Here is a 9,189-nt window from a genome sequence, read left to right on the forward strand (position 1 = left end):
TCCCATTCCCCTCGATCTACACAACAGAGTGGTCCGTGCGTTCGTAACTTAAGGCGTTTCGGTACCGAGGTCCGCAGTCTGTCATCTTTTATGTGGGATTACGATCTACTTGGTAACCGCCCGATTGCTCATCTGAGGGGCTTTTTGGCCGGCAGTATTTTGTACTATTGGAATCTCGCGAGGTTTTCGTGACCACAAGACTCATGGATTAAATAAATAAATATGTTAAGAGGTAAGTAAGTCAGGTTAAGTAACATTATTCCAAAATAACAAACAAATTGGTTTGATCATAATTTACAACCTATGCACCGGAGATGTACTGTCTAGGGAACTTGGCTTATTTATGTGAAAAAAGACAAATAGAATTGAAAATGAATCGTTATAACTAAAGCCCGGATTTCTAAGTACAATCAAACAGTAAAATAAGCAAGCAAATAAGCACGAAAAATGGTGAAAATAAGCAGCAAAATAAGCAAAAACGAATAAACGGAAACAGTAAAATAAGCACGAAAAATGGTGAAAATAAGCAAAAAACGAATACACGGAAATATGATGATAAATTATGTGTTTCGTAGAATGCTGATTGAGAGGTTTTTGTGGGTGGCATTCCTTAACTACAACAGCAAGCAATCACACACACCTAATTGAACCAACGCGTGTTGCACAACTTGCACACTGCAGCTTGGAACTCGGGGATCACCATCCATGCACATGACATCATTCAGATAAGTGCGATAACCGATTGATCTGTGTAGTCACAGAAGCTTGGTGGGGAATCCCAAGGTTCTGTCCTAATTAGAACTACGCAGTATTATTTCACAGCATCCTAGATCATACCCTAGCATTGCCATTTTACGCATTCGACTGAAGTTAATTTTTATTATCCAATAAAAATGGGGAATCAGTTATAAATGAAGAAATATGCACTTTTAAATTACGGTTTTGAGTAAAATATGCTGTTTTAGTTAAAAATCGTAAAATAAGCAAAAACGTTTTCCTGCGAAATAAGCATTTATAAGCACTAACAAACACAGCTAAAACTGCTTATCTAGGTGTGTCTTACGAAGTATAACCTTTCTGCTTATCTTTAAAAGTGTGGGAAAGAATATGCATTTTTCTTAGAAATCCGGGCTTTAGTTATAACTTTGTATTTTGTAACACAGTGACCAATGGGAGCATCTTGGCTGTTATTGAATTAGCTGCTTTGTTTAATAGCAAATACTGCTATTCATCTATGAACCCAAAGATAATGTTTAATAAGAATTAATGCTTTCCAAAAATTTGTGTCTGAAGTCATAAACTATTAACCAAACAGTAAATAGGTAACTTATAAGAATATAAAAAATACATGCATCATACTAATGTAAACTGATAAGTTTATGAGATACTGGAGATGTGACACAAATGTCGCGGTTTAAACAAGCTAATATTGGCACACAATACGTCGCAAATAATAGAAGGTATTTGTACTTTATATCACACAATTTACTTTAAATAATATAATTACAGTTATTGCGTTCGTCTATGAAATATAAAGGTCATAATTATGGACTTTATATAATATTAAATCTTATGGTACCTATTCTCCTATCTCTGTGATGAAGATTTATCAGTTGACAGAGCTACGTTTGATCTCTAACACACATACACACATATTCATGTAATATGCATTCAGTATGAAACTATAAAACGCGAAGCATATTAAATCTACGCCCGAAACTATACACAGAGCATTACAAAACACAACTCAGCAGGAGCACAAAATTAATTCACTACTAGACTTTAACAGAAGTAAATTAAACTTCAGCTAACAATATAATGTATACGCTTTAATTAAAGTTAAATAAAAATACATTCAAAGTTAAATAAAAATACATTCGATAGCCGTTACCTGTTATCAAGCCAAAATCCAGAAAAAAACACATCTTATCGTAGTGACGTCAACAATGTTATCTTGAACTGTGTGGTGCGTGGAAATTGCCGAGAAACGTTCAAAATTTGTTGCCCTTCATATAGATAAAATTTCAGTCAATAAAGTACCTTTCTTTGAAGACAATAATAATAATAATAATAATAATAATAATAATAATAATAATAATAATAATAATAATAATGTTCTTAGGAAAATATTTTGGGCTAAGAGGGATGAAGTTACAGGATAATGGAGAAAGTTACACAACGCAGAACTGCACGCATCATATTCTTCACCTGACATAATTAAGAACATTAAATCTATATGTTTGAGATGGGCAGGGATCTAGCATGTATGGGCGAATCCAGAAACGCATATAGAATGTTAGTTGGGAGACCGAAGGGAAAAAGACCTTTGGGGAGGCCGAGACGTAGATGGGAGGATAATATAAAAATGGATTTGAGGGAGGTGGTATATGATGATAGAGACTGGATTAATCTTGCACAGGATAGGGACCGATGGCGGGCTTATGTTAGTGCGGCACTGAACCTTCGGGTTCCTTAAAAAGCATTTGTATGTAAGTAAATCTACGGCACTGTTACGGCATTGGGCCCAGAGTTTTATTTCCCTCACAGAGGAAACTATTCTAAGGAATTTATTGCCCATTTAATTCCATCGTCCTCGGCCAGGTTCGAACCCGCTAACTTTGGATCCAACGGCACAAATGCTACAATGCTATCGAGAACAATGTAGTATTGAGGATTATGCGTTTGAGAGAGGAAACTATAAGGTGGCTGAAAATGTATTTAAGATGGAAGGAATATGTCGAAAAATAAACACCTGATGCCAATGTGTGGAGTAAAGTGAAGAACAGAATTTTTATCGCTATTCTTTCATACCTGCCCGATCGTCCATGTGAGAAGCAGTTATTGTGATTGGTTTATGAATTTAAGATTCTGGCGAAAGTAAAACCATCAAGCAAGTTACAATCATTATTATTTATTTAAAACCAGAAAGTCAGTTGTCTTCCGCTGATTTCCTAGGATTGTGTAAGTTTCAAGAGGAAATAATTACCGGTATTAATATTAGTAATAGAAAACTGAAAAACTGAAACTAATATAACTTATTTGTCCAAGCAGCGTCAGTTTTAATAAACTACATTGAATAACACTGAAGATAAATAGACCAATATATTTCTCACTTTTAAGATTGTAATACCCTTACTGAAATATTTTATTTTCACGAATCTAACAAGACCATAGTTTCCAGATGCGCATTTCGAATGATATTAGACCCTTTTAAGGTGATGGGACTGCTCTCACACGTAGTCCGCTAGGTTGGGCGCATTGTGCTATTTGAAATGCCCTAAGGCCTTCCCACTACATATCCCATACGGGCCGCTCCCGGACTCCCATACAGACTACAGAATCCCTTTACCTTTGCACGCAGGCATCACCGCGATCCCTTAACTGCAGTCCCACGAGGTACCATTAGTCCACGGGGCAGTTCACGGTACATAATATCACCACCAACTAACAACCATTTACCATGCGGTCCAAATTCGTTGAGATGGTAATCAAAGATGGGAAATGGAAATGAAGTGGAAAATGTTAGCGTAATGATAGAAGAAAACGGGAGTACCCCGAGTAAAATGCTCTGCAACATCTGCTTTGTCCACCACTAATTTAATTACGAACTGGCCAGAAATCGAACCCGGGCTCCGCGCTGGTACTTCAGTCACAGACGCTCTCTAACTGAAATATACATTAATTGAGAAATTTTATACCTCTACTTTCATACATATTACGTTCGTGGGAGTATCCACGCAAGAATTTAAGATTTGGACAATTTTCAATCAAAAGTTTTGCAACATCAATAATATCTACACAACTACTCGTACAGTAGGAACCCGAATACACTTCCAGGAATTCAAGAGGATTCACAGAAATAAGGTCTTCAAAAAAAGTACTCACTTCACAGCAGTTGATATTGACATCCAAACTTTTAACGTTGAAGCATTTTGACAATAAGTACATCATTACGCGTCGACTATTTTCTGCATCGTCACTACTGCATTCACAATCACTGTGAAGACAAACAACACTGTGTAACTCGGGGGCTTGCAAAAGATTATCGTATTCTTCACTGATCTGTTCACAATCAGCTGAGAACTTCAGACATTTGAGAGATTTGCATATCTCTCCAATGATACGTAAATCGTGTGCATCAAAATCGTCGTTAGCGTACTTTAAATTCAAGAAAACAAGATCTCTGCCAAACAATGGAAGATGTTCAGAAAATTCGTTTGAGATGGCGCTCACAGACAGCCCCATTAAATGCTGCAATTTTGATAACAGAGATAATTCTCCTTCAAAATTGAATAAAAACAGTCGAAGGTGAGATAGTTTTTCAGCGATTAAATTACAATGATCAAAATTGACATTATCACACCCAAATGTCTTCAAAACTAGTGAATCTCCAACGCATGAAAATCCTTTCAGCAGACGAGTTATCCCATCACTCGATATTTTTGTTTCTGCAATATTAAGTTCCTCCAAGTGTCTAAATTTGAGGATAATGTCCACACTTGAGTCAGAAATGTCCTCTGAATCCATTATATTCAAATGTTTCAAGAACTTACAAGATTCGGCCAATAATTCAAGATTTCTAAAATTCAATTGGCCACCAAAACTTTGTAACTGCTCTGGAAAAGAGATATTCCTCATGTCCCGCCTATTTAAATGGTATTCGTATTTAAGATGTAGAGTTTTTAGTTTTGTAAGGGTCTGGAGATGCTTACCTATTGCAGAAATAACCGACATATTCTCATACCCGTGCAATGAAAATGGATGAGGGCAACAGAGATTGTTTGGAAATGCTTCTATTCTAGTCACAGCCGGATGAATGATGCTGCCCACTATGTCGTGTATAATTTCTTCTTGCCATCCCAAAGGATAAGCTGGGCATTCCAAATCTATGCTGGACAACACAGTATTTGTCACTTGATCGACCAGAGGAAGAGGAAGTGTTTCAAATAAAATTATTTTCATATCTTTTGAGATTTGTTTGGCCATATCGGATTTCTGAACTTGTTCTTCCTTGCATGCATCTTTTTCAATCAATTCACTGAAGACCTTTCTTACATGGTTGGCAAATGCATCAAGTGCTATATTGTATAGATGCATTACCATCTTGACATCTGATCTGAAAGAAAGACAAATTAATTTTTTTTTCAAGATATTACATGCAATGCAGGAATATGGATAAATGTAATAAGAAAAGAAGCACTGAAATTGAAGGAAGAGTCATTTTAGAGACAAGATTGTTTGCTGTTGCCCGCTTCATTTAACTTATACGTAAGAGAAATATTTACTGAAAGAAAACTGTGGCTAAATTTGAAAAAAAAAAAAAAAAAAAAAAATCATGAATTCCTCAAAGTTGAGCAAAATTGCTATGTTCTCTTACAGGTAACATAAGAACGAAATTAATGTGCACTGTTAGGTGAGGTTGTAGCATCGTATTAATATTTGTTCACAACACTTACGTTAGTTAAAAACCTATCTGCTATCCTTTTGGTGTGAAAATAGGTGATCACAGGTTTTTCTGACACATAGTACTACCTTGACTTGCTTCAGACTAAGTAAACACTACTCCCTTTCACTAGCTAAAACTCTATCTGCTGGGAAGAGTGCTCCCCATCCCCTAGGTAAAACATCAGTGAATGGACAGTACAGCTGATAGGAAATGAATATACGTAGTCACTACGGTCGGCTGGGGGACACGCGACAACTAGTTAATGTATGTAAACAAAACGCACGAATAAGCAACCTAAGGAAAAAATGTTAGGTGTACAAAACTAAGATTAAAACATTGCAACAGTGTAAAAGGGAAATGAGTAGGTGATTTGGAAGATTTGTTGGAAACTCTGAAACAGAAAAGTTTGTTTGAATATGAGTTTTGTGATGTGTTACGTATCAAAGTGTCCTTAATACAGGCCTTTTGAGGATCCAGCACAAAAATAAATAAAACCTGTTGTACAGTGTAATTTGAATATATTTATAACCAGTTTTATTATTATTATTATTATTATTATTATTATTATTATTATTATTATTATTATTATTATTTACTATTATTATTATTATTATTATTATTATTATTATTATTATTATTACTATTATTATTACTATTAGTATTCTCTGAACTCACATTTATTTCCTGGAGAGAGTAAAGGCTATTCTTTTGCCTACCGGTATATGCCAATATTGACAAATTCGTATTATAATGTTCTGATAACCACTGAAGTTAATAAACAGGTAACGCTGGTTAAGGAACATTACTTTAAAACAAGTTAGTCTGTGAAGAACTTTTAAGTCATGCATCGAAGAAGGAGGCCTACATATTGATTCGGGAAATAAAATTGGTTAGTTTATGTTTGAATTAAAAAAACAGAAAATAGATCTGAAGATGAATTCGTTTTAACTGTGTATCGCATCAAGCACTGACCAATTTAAGCCTTCGTTTTTAACAACCGCGCAATGACGCTTCTCTTCTTTGTTAATAGAGAATAATGCTAAAAAAAATCAATATTGACCTACGAACCCAAAAATCTTATTTAATAACAATTTATGTTACTCACAAAATTGTATCTGAAGTTCTGTTTTGAAAGTTATTTTACCGGTAATTCAAAAGAGTATATAAGTATTGCTTGAATAATATTAACGCAATCTTATACGTTTATGAGATAATGGAGAAGTTACATAACTGTCGCAGATAACAGGTTAATATTTTGCACACCATTTTTCACAAGTAATAGACTTAATGCATACGTAATTTCACACAATTCATTTGCCCATCACGTCTTCAATGTAAATAACAGAATTTGTTATTACATTCGTCCGTGAAATATAAAGGTTGTAGTTATGGAATGTATATAAAAATCGAAGACTGCGAGATCCTTCAGCAATATAACTGCTATCTACGTAATGAAAATCTGCCAGCTGACAGAGATGTGTCTGATTTTTCATTATGTATTCAGTATAAAATATAAAGTTATTTAAATTGAGACCTGAAACTACATAAAATATACAGAGCAATTCAGAAAAACAACTCACCTGAGGAACAATATCAGTCGAATATAACTTGATTATAACTAAATCAAATTACATTTCATCTGTAATTATTCGCAGCGACTCCGAACATCTTTCTATACCCTTCATTTAATGTTACACAAAATATATTCGATATCCGTTAGCTGTTATCAAGCCACAATCCATAAACACATATCTTATCGCAGTGACGTCAACAGTGGTATCTTGCTGGGTGTGGTGCGCGAAAATTATGGAGAACAAGTTCAAAATTTATTTGTTCTTTAATATATACACAATGGCAGATAACATTTTAATTAAATTAAGGATTATTTAATAATAATAATAATATAATCGCACGTCGGAGATTTATCTTCAGAGTTGGTGAAACATATGTAATTTTATTAGATTAGGTTTTAGAAGGTGGAGAGAAGATTTCCGTATTTCACATAAAATATGCCATCGGCGTTGCTCTGGCAGCAGGTGCGTTCATCTGCTGAACCAGAGCTCCACTTCGGCGTGGGTTTAATTCCCTCATGAACTGGTTACACGTTTGGGAATTTTCCGAAGTATTCCCCAAATTAAATACGTATATGAGGTTAATCCAATGCGAATTCTCTGCTTCATCACGCCAAATATCATCAATATCACCAGTTCCATAGACTAAGTAACCTAGTAGCTGATACAGGGTCGTGAAATAACCGAGTAAAAGAAGACATTAAATAACATATATAGGCCCGATTTCTTCAACCTTTCTTAAAATGCACCTAACATAGCGTTAATTAACTGTAAGTTAAAAGTATGAATTGCTGTTAAAAATATTGTGTTTCTTTAACTTTATATTTCACATTTTAACATTTTGTTGTTAACTCTCTGTTAGGACCAGAGATTCTAGAGTTTAACCATAACCTATAACCAAGTATAGGCTCACTTCTGTTTTCTGAACTCTGACAATTGCGATTCTCGCTTGTTTCCGTTGTTTGATTCAGAGAGGATAGGTTTGATTTCTGCTTCTTTCCTCGTCTGTATCACAATAGCGTGGAGCGGCGTATTGGTATTGCTGTTATGAAATGGAAAACACTGGAACAAAAAGAAATCTTGGGGCTAATTTATCTTCGTTCGAAAGAAACCTTCTGCTGGAAATTATTTTGCAGTATAAACCAATTAATGAGAATAAACAAACAAACGGATCTAAGTTGAAAGCGAAAAGTGAGGCTTGGCAGAAAATAGCCTTTACCTTTGTATGAACTTCTGGTCTGTCAAATCACAGAAATCAACCTCTCTGTTTATGTATTCATGGATATTATTTTCTAAATAATCCAGATATAGCCTGTAAGTTCAGCATCTAACGCACCAGCCATATTGGATACTTCTATGCTGACAGAGAGTTAAATGATTTAACTGCATGAAATAGGGCAGTAAAATTAACATAGGTTTTAACAGCCTGTTAGTATTAACAGTACCTAGTTGAAGAAATGCTTCAACTGTTAAGTTTACAGTTAAAATGGAATAACACACTGTTATAGATTAACAAAGGTTGAAGAAACCGGGCCATAGTGCCGAAGCAGTACGCTTTTCACATACCAGGAGTTAACTTTTGCAACATTTGTGGCGGTTCTTTCTACATCAGATGCTCTTCGAGCACTGCAAAGTTCTATTTTGATCACTTTTTGAATGCTGGTGACTTGCACTTTGCCTACCGCCGCATTTTTTCCCATTAAGACTGATAAATCGGCAAATACGTTAATTAATATCTATTTATGTCTTTGAAGATCACTTCGAATTTTTACCTCCATTTCCCATGGCCATTAGCAGCTAAAAAAAAAGATACATCAATAAACTCTACCAATGCAAACTATATGTCAGTATATGTTTCATTCTGAAAACGCACAGGCGAACTGGAGAGGTCTACTTGTTAGCCACGGCAGGAGGCAATAGGAGAGTTGGCGTCATAGCAGTAGATCGTGCTAAAGAGACCGCCCTCATTCTGGAGCCTACTATTAGGTTCGAGACCGCGGATAACCAACCTGAGGAGGTTGATGCAGAGAAGAAAGAAATCTACGAGCCAACGTACATTATTTCAAAACTAAATATAACATTTCCAAAACACAAGTAATTGACCTCATGATTAGTGCAAGATCAGTGCCGGATTTAGGCCTAGGCCAGGGCTGGGCAGCAAGAGCAGATTCT

At 35.3% G+C, this 9,189-nt stretch overlaps 1 long non-coding RNA gene across 1 annotated transcript; it reads right to left on the reverse strand.

The window, feature by feature from the left end:
* Window positions 1-1,808: 1,808 nt before the first annotated feature.
* On the reverse strand, window positions 1,809-7,150 carry LOC138709274 (uncharacterized). Its single transcript, XR_011334900.1, has 2 exons — window positions 7,027-7,150; window positions 1,809-5,116 (listed from the first exon to the last, which is right to left on the reverse strand). It is a non-coding gene; the product is annotated as an uncharacterized lncRNA (long non-coding RNA).
* Window positions 7,151-9,189: the final 2,039 nt, after the last annotated feature.

Source organism: Periplaneta americana, chromosome 11 (genome assembly GCF_040183065.1).
Source record: "Periplaneta americana isolate PAMFEO1 chromosome 11, P.americana_PAMFEO1_priV1, whole genome shotgun sequence".
Classification (NCBI taxonomy): domain Eukaryota; kingdom Metazoa; phylum Arthropoda; class Insecta; order Blattodea; family Blattidae; genus Periplaneta; species Periplaneta americana.